Below are 13,474 nucleotides of genomic sequence, written 5' to 3'. Positions count from 1 at the left end.
TTCCTCTAGATTAGATTCTGTATTTGCATAATTTTCTCACACTTACAATAGTGTATTGCAACAATTATGAGCTTCTTGGATATTGTATTTCCTTCATTTTCTCTGCCTAACAATTGGTAGGTTAAACAAACAATTGTGTTACTTCACCTAGTCTTTTAAGAAGGATTTTATTCTTAAATCTCACAACCACAAAAAGGAATCTGACCACATATATGGTCTTTGCTTTTACTTTTGTTGTGGTTTAACCCCGCAGGCATTAAACACCACACAGCCGTTCGCTCACTCCCCCACAGTGGGATGGGGGAGTGAACCGGGAAAAAAAGTAAAACTTGTGGGTTGAGATAAAGAGAGTTTAATAGGACAGAAAAGGAAGGGAAAAATAATAATGATAAAAGAATACACAAAACAAGTGATGCACAATGCAACTGCTCACCACCCGCTGACCGATGCCCAGCCAGTCCCCAAGCAGTGGGCCATGACCTCCCAGTCAACTCCCTGCAGTTTCATCGTTCAGCATGACGCCGTATGGTCTGGGATATCCCTTTGGCCAGCTGGGGACAGCTGTCCCAGCTGTGTCCCCTCCCAGCTTCTTGTGCACCCCTGGCCACCTCACTGGCAGGGAGGATAAGAAGCTGAAAAGTCCTTGACTTGGTGTAAGCACTGCTCAGCAACAACTAAAACATCACTCAATGTTATGAGCATTATTCTCATCCTAAATCCAAAACACAGCACTATACTAGCTCTAGGAAGAAAATTAACTCTATCCCAGCCAAAACCAGGACAACTTTGAATGCAAGTTCTCTAAGCAAGCCTGACTTCCCACTAACTTCCCCTAGTTACTACCTCATTGACAGCTCAAGAAATATCAGCACAACTTTTCCCTAATCTCAAGACAACATGAAGGCATTTTCAGTTGATATTTCAAAGGATTCAGACAACGTTTTCTCCATAGGTGATGGTAACAACAACTTTTGAGTTGTTACTAATATACATTTCATAAATCTCTGTTTACACCTTGTTTGACTGAAAGGCACAGGTCAGTGTCTTGAAGTGTGATGAGACTAAAATGCAGTTTCCATTAACAGAGGTGAGAGCAAGCCAGCTGTCATCTCTGTTCAGTGGGCCTCAGCCCTGCTCATCAGGTAACGGAAATGTGTAATTCCCAGGGTAGGCGTGAGGGCAGCATTTACAACAGGTCTCATTCTGCAGAGTGCCATATACTCATAACTCCTGCTGATGTAAGTATAGGTGACCTCAGGGCACTGGGGATTCGGCTGTGCCTACTTCAGTACTCTCTGTTGGGGTCATCTACATGTTCTCTCTCCATTACTGTCTTTGAGAAGAGCAACACTAATACAGCCACTTAAAAAGAGGGAGCAGAGAGAGAAAGACAGACAAAACTAGTGGATGAAACTGGCCACTTTACTGGCAATATAGGATTGTTAATATGGCTGCTTCAGAATTCAGTTGTTATGTTATCTAGGGTATCGTGGTTTAAGCCCAGATGGCAATTGAGCACCAGTAGCTGCTCGCTCACTCCTTCCCCCTCAGGAATGGGGAGGAGAAAATAAAACCAAAGGCTGGGATTGAGACAAGGACAGGGAGGGATGAGTCACCCATTATGGTCACAGGCAAAAGACAGACTCGAATGGGGAAGAAAAAGAACATCAATTTAATTTCACCACCACCAATCAAACAGAATAGGACAGTGAGAAATACAACCACATCTTAAAAACACCTTCCCCCCACCCCTCCCTTCTTCCCAGGCTCAGCTTTGCTCTTGATTTCTCTACTTCCAGCCCCCCCAGCAGCACAGGGGGATGGGGATTGTGGTCAGTTCACCACCCGTTGTTTCTGCTGCTCCTTCCTCCTCAGGGGAAGGACTCCTCACACTCTTCCCCTGCTCCAGCCTGGGGTCCCTCCCATGGGAGACAGTCTTCCACAGACTTTTCCCACCTGAGTCCTTCCCACAGACCTGCAATTCTTCACTAACTGTTCCACCATGGGTCCCCGCCATGGGGTGCAGCCCTCCCAGCACCAGACTGCTCCAACGTGGGCTGCCCTCAGAGTCCCGGCCTTCTTTGGTCACAGCCCCCTGCTCCAGTGTGGGGTCCCCCACGGGCTGCAGGTTGGCATCTGCTCTCCCGGTGACCTCCATGGGTGCAGGACACAGCCTGTCTTCTCACCACGGGCTGCAGGGGGGTCTCTGCTCCAACGCACCTTCCTTCCTCCTCCTCTTTTCTTCAACTGACCTCAGTGTTTGCAGAAGTATTTCCTTCACAACTCCTCCTTCTCTCAAGTTCCCCTTCTTAAATATGTTATCACAGAGGTGCGGCTACCGTTGCCAATTGGCTCAGCCTTGGCCAGCGGTGGGTGTGACTTGGAGCTGGGGGAGCTTCAAGAAGCGTCCCCCAGGAACAACTGTCGTAGCCCCTCCCCTGCTACCAAAACTCCGCCACACGCAAACCAACACATAGGGTTACTTGTATTGGTTTGTGTTTTATATTTTGTAATAATAAGCTGAATGGAATTACCAAAAAGACTGTGAGTCTCTGTAGCTCTCCTTGGCTTCCCAGGGATAGTGTGGGTATGAAATTCTTGAATCTTCATGATAGCTAAACAGTTAATATTTGAGGCACTCTAATGTGGTAGCATGAAATTCTTCCATCCTCTGTGTAATAAGAACTGTGAAAAGCTGAGCTTTTTCTACATCCAAGTAGGCACTTAGGTGACATACCCTTAGGTGACAGGTTTGAAAAATGCTGGTCATAGAACTGTTATAGTGATTATGGATAGCCTGAATTGAGGGCACAGAGTTAAAACCAAAGGTATATTCAGTCACAGGGCAGAAACAGCATTTGAAATACCCAGCTTCTCCTTCTGCACCTTTGATAGACCTCTGCTCCGAAAGGGACAGTCTTGGAGAGAGAGAGAGGAGTCCAGCTCCAAGGTCCTACTAAGCCTTGGTCTCTCCAATTGGGAAGGCGAAGGTTGCCTAAGGTAACGGTACTTCTAGAAACTTGAATGTTTGCCAGGTTGGAAGTACCTGGGAAGATCTAAGACTGTTAAGTCTTCCCAGAAGAACAGTCACACAAATGGCTTTTCATGAACTAACTTATGTTCCTAGATTTAAGGCAAACACAGCACAAGAAGTGTTCCCTTCACAAGAAGTTCTGTCACAGAGTTCAAAAGTGATTCATGGCAACAATGGAGCACAGCTGCCATCCTGGGGAACCAGTCACACTACCTCAGTCACCACAGAGCTATAAAGAAAAAGCCCTTCAAACACATTTGTGGAAAAGATACAAACTCAGAATTAATGGTTTCAACTTACCTACTCTCTTCCATACTTAAATAAATGCAAAGCATGTCCAGAAATCCTTAAACCAAATTGGATGCCAGTCAGAGGTTGGATTATACATGGTATAAAGAGTCACAGGCCTAGCTCAGGGTAACTTTGTGTGGCAAATGAATTCACATATAAAGTTTTATTCTTTGAAGGGAAAATATAAAATTCTTTGGGAGAGCCCTCCCACATGCCCAGAGTTGTGTTTTTCAGGGTTCACATAATACAGAAGCACAGAGCTTGGGAAAGGCTCTTAAATTAATGGTGACACAACCACCCCTCAAAAAAGCTACCATTGGGAAAGGGCTCACAGGAGGTGACAGTGTAGTCTACAAAGCAGTAGCTGCAACCTACCCAGAGTATACTGCACTGATCTACTGGGGCTTGAAAAATGACGCAGCAGAGATTCAGATTAGAAACTATAAAGAAAACATCATGTAAGATAGCCACATAATGTCCCCAAGGCCTCAAATTATCTTCCTGATCAAATCCAGGTATCCAAGTCCTTTTTTTAAATTGCCTTCATCATGAATAATGGAGAGAAGGGAATGAAAAAGGAAAAGAGGGCACATGGGCAAAGCCTTCATTTTCTACTACTTCCTTGTAAAAACAAATCTTGTTACACTTAATGAGTAAGAAGTAGATTTAGAGACATTAACTTCAGACTGAACTTTGGTTTCTCAGCAGCAAAACACTTTTTCTGAATTATCTGTCATTTCAGTGGATATTATAGGTTGCTACAGATGTTTATAAAAAGTAAAATATATAAAAGAGCAGATGCAACACTGCACCTTGACAAGGATTGCTGAGAAGTGATGCTGTTGTCATCAGTGATTCTGAACCTTCAGACTGATTCTGCTCTGTGCCCAAATGGCAGTTTGACAGGCACTGAATCCCTCTGCAGGTAGTGAGGGAAGTGCTCTATAACCACTGAATGCTGACATTTTACTTGCAAAACATTCAATTTTTGATGCAGGACACAAACACTGGCATCTTAACTGCACAAGAGGAAACAAAATTCACAGACAGATGAGAAAAGAAGAACTTCCCCTCGAGGTTCTTGCTTCAGTCAGTACAGATATGTACAGGCATTCAAAAGTAACTTTGGCACTAAGTCCTTTAGCAGTTTGGTGACACAGTTGTTTCACTAATCATCTATACACAGCAATAGCACTATTTGCAGGGCACTCCATCCTTAAGCCATAATATTTTTATATACAGAACCATTCATATATGAAGTCACTAAAACAACACATCTCCCTTTTCTGCATGGGATGGATGAGCTTTTTATTGTTCCCAAACAGTGCGGTTACTTTTTTCCAAAAAAGATCTCAAAGCCAGTTCTGTTGATTCATGAGAACTTGCACTACACTAACAACTAGTGGCATGAGGAAACAACGTACAGACATCCTCTGCATAAGTGTCTTGCTCTAGTTGTATTTAGTGCCTTCACTGGAAAGTCTCCAAATGGTTAAGCAATTCCAAAATCAGCAGGACTATGTGAGCAATTGCATAAGGCTCTGGCAGCTACCATCAGTCAAGGTAGTAGTGCCAGATGAGGGAGAAGAGATTGGAACCAATGGCAAAACAATGCACAGAATCAGTAAAATATCTAAACATCATGTGAAATATCTAAACAGCACGTAAAATATCTAAACATCATAACAGCATCATAACTACCAAAAACACAGTGCGTTTCCCCCTCCTGCCAGCTTGCGTGACCATGCTCTGTTTCTGCTCAGTGAGTGCTTCCACATTACAGCCCCATACCCCGGCCCCAGAGGTAAATCTGGGTCTCCACCATGATGTTGTCTCATGACACTTGATAAGTACAGGACTGCATCAGCAGAAAAATGCTCCAAGCAGGGGGCCTGCTGCACTCCACACAGCTTCTCTGATTCCTTTCAACAAGCCAATTCCAACATGAAAATACTTTTATAGCCCAAAGCCAAAAACATTATCTCCCTCCTTTGACATTAACACTCCTACTACCGCATATAGTTTAGCAGAAATGTTGGCCAAGATAAAACATGTTGACCAAGGTGTAGTAGTTTCTAGTGACAATGCGTAATCTGGGTGCCATCTAGAGGTTGCGACGAGGTGCCTGGGCAGACTCAGCTTGTGCAGAGAAATACATACTCCCTTTAATAAATACAAGCTGCATTCCAGTGTCTTACTGTGCTGCAGGTCAAGAGTCTCACCAACAAATTCCTCAGTCCTGCTTTAGCTCCAGACAGATAAGGACTGCCCAAGCAGATGAAGGAGCAAGGCAGTGAAGAGGCATAAAGATTCACTGTGTTAAGTAGAAGATAAATACGCAAGATATGTCATTTGCACAACATGAGTGCACAAAACCAAAAAATTGATCACTCCCTGCATCTTGTATTTGTGGTTTATTTCTTCGATTAAGTTTTACAAACTGCAGTTTGCATCAGAAAAAACATTTTTATCAATGCAATATCAGGCACAACTATTATGAAAATATTTGTAGATTTATTCTCATAAGTACATCAAAAACTGATGGCTTATTTGTACCAAAACAAATCCCACGTTTTAGCCAAGGCACCATGTAGGGTCACTGTTGAAATCTAAAGTTTAATCTGTATCAATAATTAATATTGTTACTCTTCTGAAATATATAAAAGGTAATTTTTTGGTCAATGCAACAATATAATATGTCAAATAAAATTTGGAACGTGAACAGCTAAAATTCAGACTTAAGCAACTTCCCTGCTCTTCGAAACTCTCTGCGTTGGTTGCATTGCAATACTCCCTCTGCTGGCAAATTTAAAAAGGAATATATTGCTTCATTGTACTGCCTTCAACACATGGAAAACTTACATTGTTAGATTTCTGACTGTCTTTTCATGAAAACGGGGATATATTTTCCTTGCCTTATAATATCAAGTCAATACTGGTCCTCTCTCCCTCACACCCTTCCTCTATTTTTTTTAAACAGAGTAAAGCTCAGGACTACCCCAGAATTAAAAATCAGAAGTTACTATGTTCATGTTGAAGATACAGTGTAAAGATAGGAGCAGGTAACATCACTGCTCCCATGAAACAGGGAATTAAGCCTCAGGGAAAACACTTTTTGTGCTAAAAGGGATATTCAACTTGCTTGGCCACAGGAAAGCTCTTGCCTCAGAGTCACATAGGCAAATGTACGTCTGCCTCTGTCTAAATTTTACCATTAATCTTTCTCTAAGGCAGATGCACTTACATGAAGTTGAATCTGGCTGGCAGAAGCAACACTCCGCTCTGCACAGACCAAAAATCCTATCCAGAAACTTTGTGAATCCTCCTCCAAAGACAGGGCCCATGCCGGACTCTTGTGCTATGCAGCTAGGGGGCTTCAAGTACTAACATCCTTCCACCAGTGGAAGTTTGTTTAAAAGATCATTTTGGCCTGCTACTCTCTGCTAAAAGAAGACAGCACTCACAGTTAGTTTCCCTTCAGAGTGTTTAAGGACATGCTTGAATACTTTGCTGAGTGGGAACCTTTAGGATTCCTGGTGAAAGAAGTGGAGATTTCCACTCTAGAAGACCAGGCAGAGCGTGCTGTGGTGGTGTGTTCTGCCACTGTAAACTTGCTTGCTGCAATCACTTTTTTGTGAATACACTTCAGCACAGACATATTTACTTATTTTAAACTCAATTTTTTTTTTCAGAAGTCATTCTGTTTTCTTGAGTGCCATTGAGAAATTATACAAGGAATGCTGAAACAGAGGAGTAGAAAGACAGGAAATACTTTAAAAGACAGGGCAAACTCCTCTGAAGAAGAAAACTATTGGAAAAAAAAAGACTCCATTAAAAACAAAGAGTGGTCCAAGAAATCCTAAGTGTATGCGTGCACATATATCACAAGACATCCATTGATGTTCCCTCAGTGATCAGCAATTCAGTTTTCAAGTATGGGACTGCAATGAAGTTGGAAGTCAAGTGCAAAGTCATGAGATATATGGCTTGTTTGTCTTACAATCTAATCACTCAGCCCATATTTCGAACCATAAGCTTTCTTTGTTTAATCAAGAAAATCAGTCTGCAGACAGTTATAATTCAGACTGTTAATTAAAAGAGCACTTTGAAGGAAAGGGCCTATATGAAGCCTGGGAGACACAAGGCAGTGACTGATACAAAATCCTGCATTTCTCAACTTCCTCCTACCATCACTGGAAACATCATCACAAATTGCCCAATACACTCAGCCACTGCATCTCCCTCTTGATTATGTTGTTTGCTGTTGAACTAGTATTTCTGTGGTCACGCTGCTCCTCTTTATCAGTCCTGTTGCAATATTACTACACCAACCACCCTTCCTCTGGCACATCATACTGCTGAGTTCCTAGATGCTACAAAGCCCATGACCTAATTGTGCTAAGTGCTGGTTAAACATGGTGAGAGTGTCTGCCCTGTAGCGTTTGTGAGAGTGTCTGCCCCACAGTGTTTATAGTCTAATTATGTAAGATAAAGGGAGGGCAACAGGGAGATGGAGGAAGTACTATCTTAATTTTACAGATTCAGAGTAAATGACTCACTCAAGTCATACCACAGCATCAGCAGTGGAGCCAGGAATTCAACCATCTCAGCCTCTGCTCATGATTTTTATCTTTTCATTTCTCTGCTGAGTCTAATGCCTCTCTGAGGGTTGAGGTCTCCTCACACAGACTACTATGTAAACAGAGGAGAAAACCTCAAGCACAGTAAGGAAAGAGACATGACTAAAAGGTATATATATACATCAGCTGGGGACTCACAGAGCTGACAGAACAGAAGTGCACCTAACACATTTGTAGACTCTTTCTTACTGCATTTTAAGGAGGAATGGCCTCAAGGCAAAGGCAGAAGTGAGATGGGCATCAAGGGGAAGAAAATAAGTTGGAAGAAAGAACAAATATGGAGGAAAAATATAGTACTTTATTTTGCATCACTGGGATGGGTTTAATGGGGCTCTGTGGGACACTCAGTTAAACATGCACCTCTATCATGAGATATGAATAATAAAAGCATTATTCTTTCATATGTCTCAGTCTGACTTGCCATTACTAACTGCATGTTCTTGACAGCTTTAAGTAAAAGCTTTGCCAACAAAGTCAGACTGGCATTTAACAGTCAGACAAGTTTTTCCTCCTTTTCTTGTCATTGCCCTACAGCTTCAGGTTAACTCCTGGTCTCTATCACTCCATATGCATAAAATACATGAGGACTTCCCCTCCCCAGCTGCCCCTACTGACCTTTAGTAGTTGCTTCTTACACAGTTGCCCTGAAGGGTATAACCTGGCCTCTGGACTCTTGCTAATGTTACAGAAACAGTAACTCAATTGACAAGTTTTGCAGCCAAAGGCAGCTCTTACAAGCAGAATGCATCAGATCTGGAGTCAGCAGTAAAATGAGGAACATGGGAAGGATGATTTTCAGACATGGGACAAGGGCAGGCTAGGTCTTGCTCACAAATTCAGAAGAGAATTGAATCCAGCACAACTTTGCATCCTCACACCTTATTTGAGTTTAGCCTAGCTGGGTGAAATGAGATATTCCAGTGCCAACAATCTGCTCACTCCCTTCCTCCTCTCCACAGTGGTTGAGAAATCTTCTCAATGAGCTTTTAAAAGCAGAAGAGATCAAATAACATGCCAATTTGTATAAAATAACAACTTTCAAGAAAAACTTAGCTAGCAACCGCTGTTGCAGAGCATGGATTCAGCTGTGTGAAGCTGTGCCATTTGCAAAGACCTTTTCTGCTCACTGTTCCCACTTCTCTTCCCACATAACAGAAAGTAGAAGGGCTACTTACAGGTGTTTTAACACCTTCACTATAGGCACAAGAACTGCATCAGTGCTAGGCCTGATCTGAAGCTGAAACATGTGTGATCAGGGTGCACTGCTCCTACTCAAGCTCAAATCCTTTCCATGTCCACATGGCACACTGCAAGAAAGAGCAAGCCTTTCTTGTTGAGTACCTGCCAGGGTTTCAGACCTGGACTAAAGCTGAAGTGTACTGCATAGTATTACAGGAGGGTGCAAGCCATTCAGCTGCTGGGGCTTAGGAATTGAGCTGGGTGCCTTTTTCGATGTACCTGCTCAGCATCCAGCTTAACGCTTTACTTCTCCTTTGACTTTGGATACCTAATTTCACCTGTGTTCCTCCTCTGTAAAGCAATGGTAACACATCCCGACCTCAGAGCTGCACTGTAAATACAAGATTAAATGACTAGGCACAAGGGAATGAAATCTCCTGACTCATGAGCTTAACTGAGGTCACATAAGACCTGCCTTTATTTCAAGATTCACAAGGGTTGTGTGAATCTGTGACCAAAATGCCCCCTTCCCTCTCCGAGATCCTGCCCATTCTCAGGAACCTTTTATCCCACCAATGACTTCATTTGATGTCATTTGATTTGATTTAGATTAGATATACTAACTCACTACATGGGTGAGTTAGTATAACTACCAACTGTGCTTTTGCCACAAGACTCCTGCCTCGTTGATGTAAATGGCTTCCAGGGATTTTCTGACACTCCCTACAGTACACATGGCTAAAACAACAGATACAGTAGTTACAGTGGCATGGGGAACCTGAGCTTGGCACAGGTAAGGCATCAGCTGGAACCTTCAAGAAAGCTTGATGTGTATCCTGCATCAGGATATGTGGAGCAAGTGGCAACAGTCAAAAGAAGAACAAGAATGATCTAGGATGAATAAGCTATGGGGAAAGACTGAAAGTACAGTGTGTAGTCCAGAGAGTGAATACAATGTGAAAACAGTCTTTAACTACTGATAGAAGGTAGTAGTCTTCTCTTCAAATGTATGACAGATAAAACAAGACTTAAGGGATTTTGAAGCAGAGAAGATTGAAGTTAGGAAAATCAATAAACCACCAGCAGCACAGATAATGAAAAACTGGGATGGATTGCCTAGGGGATAGCACGGAGTCACCATCCCTTTCTGTCTTTAAGTACAGATTAGCTACACATCTGACAGGAATGACACAGGTAGAGCTGATCTCCAGTGGAAGGACAGGTGAGAAGACCTTTTTTGGCTCCTTCTAGCCCTCTAATTCTGTAATTATTAACTTGTAGATGCTCATGCAGTTATTTTACGGTGATACATAGGCCCAGGGGGACACACCATTATAACAGGTGACACAGAAGAGCAGTCATAAGCAAAGAACTTCTGTAGCAATCCAGATCTACAAGCAATCTATGTTGCTCTCTGCAACAACAGGCAACCACGTATCAGTGCAGAGCTCAGAAAGGGACCAAGAAAGTCCACTGAAGAGATGAGAAGTCTAGAAAGTGTGACATATGAGAAAAGACTGAAAGTACCAGATCCATTACTTAGCCTAGAAAAGACTTCACACTGAAAAAATGGCATGTACCCCCCAGTCCTTATCACTTAAGTTTTTTACTTCAAGCCTCAAAACTGAAATATGATAAAGAAGACAGCAAAAGGGACAGAAGTTGTCCATGACATAGGTCCTTTGACACAATACATCTAGGCACATCTGCCCTACAATCTGAGTTGTGCCTCTGTCTCATGGGAAAATGGATAGTATGGCGAAGATTCGTCCACTGTCATACCTATTTCATACCAAGGGAGATTCTAGGATTTTGACACTGCCCTGCATGACATCCTTGTCTCTAAATTGGAGACACAGGGATTTGACGGATGGACCACTCGGTGGATAAGGAATTGGCTGGACGGTCACACTTAGAGAATTGTGGTCAATAGCTCAGTGTCCCAGTGGAGAGCACTGATGAGTGGCGTTCCTCAGGGGTTGGTGTTGGGACCAGTTCTGTTTAACATCTTTGTTGGAAACGTGGACAGTGGGATTGAGTGCACCCTCAGCAAGTTTGCTGATGACACCGAGCTGTGTGGTGCGGTCGACACCCTCTGGAGAGAAGGGATGTGCCATCCAGAGGGACCTAGACAGGCTGGACAAGTGGGCCTGTGCAAACCTCATGAAGTTCAACAAGGCCAAGTGCAATGTCCAGCACATGGGCTGGGGCAATCCCAAGCACAAACACAGGCTGGGCGATGAGTGGATTGAGAGAAGCCCTGTGGAGAAGGACTTGGGGGTAGTAGTAGATGGAAAACTGACTGTGAGCCAGCAATGTGCACTTGCAGCCCAGAAAGCCAACTGTGTCCTGGGCTGCATCAAGAGAAGTGTGGCCAGCAGGTCGAGGGAGAGGATTCTCACCCTCTGCTCTGCTCTTGTGAGACCCCCTGCAGTGCTGTGTCCAGCTCTGGGGACACAGACCTGCTCGAGCAGGTCCAGAGGAGGCCACGAAGATGATCTGGGGGCTGGAGCACCTCCCCTGTGAGGACAGGCTGAGACAGTTGGGGTTGTTCAGCCTGGAGAAGAGAAGGCTCTGGGGAGACTTTAGAGTGGCCTTCCAGTACTTAAAGGGGGCTACAGGAAAGCTGGGTAGTGGGGAGAGACTCTTTATCAGGGGGTGCAGGGATAGGACGAGGGGTAATGTTTTTAAACTGAAAGAGGGCAGATTTAGATTAGATCGAAGGAAGAAATTCTTCCCTGTGAGGGTGGTGAGACACTGGCACAGGTTGCCCAGAGAAGCTGTGGCTGCCCCCTCCCTGGCAGTGTTCAAGGCCAGGTTGGACGGGGCTTTGAGCAACCTGGGCTAGTGGAAGGTGTCCCTGCCCATGGCAGGGGGGGGGGTTGGGACTAGATGAGCTTTAGGGTCCCATCCAACCCAAACCGGTCTATGATTCTATGATTTGAAAGCTTATCAGTTCAAACAGAGAGATGTGCATGTTAAGCTGCAATCCATCTCCCGGCACTGTAGATCAGAAATACAGCAACTATAGCAGTTCAAGAAAAATGGCACACAGACCTGCATGAACATCCAAAAAGCTATAAACTTCAGTTAACAAAACAGATCTCAACTTTGCTCTTAACCACAAAGATAAAGTGACATTTAAAAGGAAACAAAAAGGTGCAAATCATACATTTTCAAGTCTTTGAAGATCCTGCTGGCACTGCTCCAGGTCAGAGTACAGTTCTTAGTACAGTTAATTTCTCTTCAGTCAGCCTTTTCACTTGCTTCAATGCTGAATATGCAAAGAGCACCAGACATTTTTAACCTCAATAATTTTTTCATTACCTGTCAGAAATAGCACTAATAACAGGCATTAGAGGTACAATATTCAATTGTTCAGGACAGCCTAAACACTTAATTACATTATGGTAGATAATCACAAATAATTGCATTAGGGAAGACAGGGCAGCTGCGAGGGGATGCAGCTTGCCTGTTCAGCTCATGGCACAGAATTCAGCAAGGACAAAGCTAGCAGCACAGGGAGAAATTAATTAAAACTGCTCACAAACCCTATTTCCTCTTAGTCTTTTAGAGAGAGACTACTTCAGCTTACTTCTGTGCAGCCCAATGATGATCACCTTGTTTGAAAAGAGCCCAATTCCACATAGACTGTGCTTTGGGTTCTCTTATTTTGCTATCACTTATGCTAACACCTGTCCTTTTCTCGGATCTGGCTCCATCAAGTTTCCTTATCATTGTTTCCTTTCTTCCTAACCCTGTTATTATCCTACACAAATGGCTAGTTCCACTGATCTGCCAGAGAGAAATCAAGTAGAGGGTGACTGTCAGAATCAAAGATGATGTTGAAATCACATGTCTTTTAATGAAAAAGAAAGAAATAAAACCAACCACCCAAATAAACACCAAAAAAGAAAAAATGTAAAAAAAAGAGAGGAACTGATTGTCCTTTCTTCTGCCACTATACATAAGTAGAAAGTTTAGACTAAAATAGAGCAGAATACTGTGGACAGAGATATGTTACAGCAGAACTTCTGTGACTCAATCTTATTTCACAGGTACCTCAGATATGGACTCAAATCTGTGATGCCTACTGTCCTGTCCCCTTCTTACATGTTATTATTTATGATCTTTACAGATATCTGTATAAATCTGATGCTTCATCACACAACCATTATATTCCAAAGCGCAATGGCTATGGAGCGATTGAGGTTTCCATAAATCTTAGCTCTTACAGAAGGGAGCTCTGTTCCTTTGTGTTATAAAGGGTTAAGAAGATTTTCTTCAAGCAGTAGGCAGCCTCCTTTATTACCAAATTCAAACCTCCATT

The 13,474-nt window shown here is 43.1% G+C and overlaps 1 protein-coding gene across 1 annotated transcript in view; it reads right to left on the bottom strand.

Moving 5' to 3' along the window:
- ARHGEF4 (Rho guanine nucleotide exchange factor 4) overlaps positions 1-13,474 on the bottom strand; it is a 222,502-nt gene that overhangs the window by 136,895 nt on the left and 72,133 nt on the right. The gene's annotated exons all lie outside the window — the stretch shown is intronic.

The sequence above is a fragment of the Strix uralensis genome, chromosome 9 (genome assembly GCF_047716275.1).
Source record: "Strix uralensis isolate ZFMK-TIS-50842 chromosome 9, bStrUra1, whole genome shotgun sequence".
In the NCBI taxonomy this organism is placed as follows: Eukaryota; Metazoa; Chordata; class Aves; order Strigiformes; family Strigidae; genus Strix; species Strix uralensis.
Note: the sequence above shows the minus strand (reverse complement) of the source record. Positions and strands in the feature narration are given on the sequence as shown.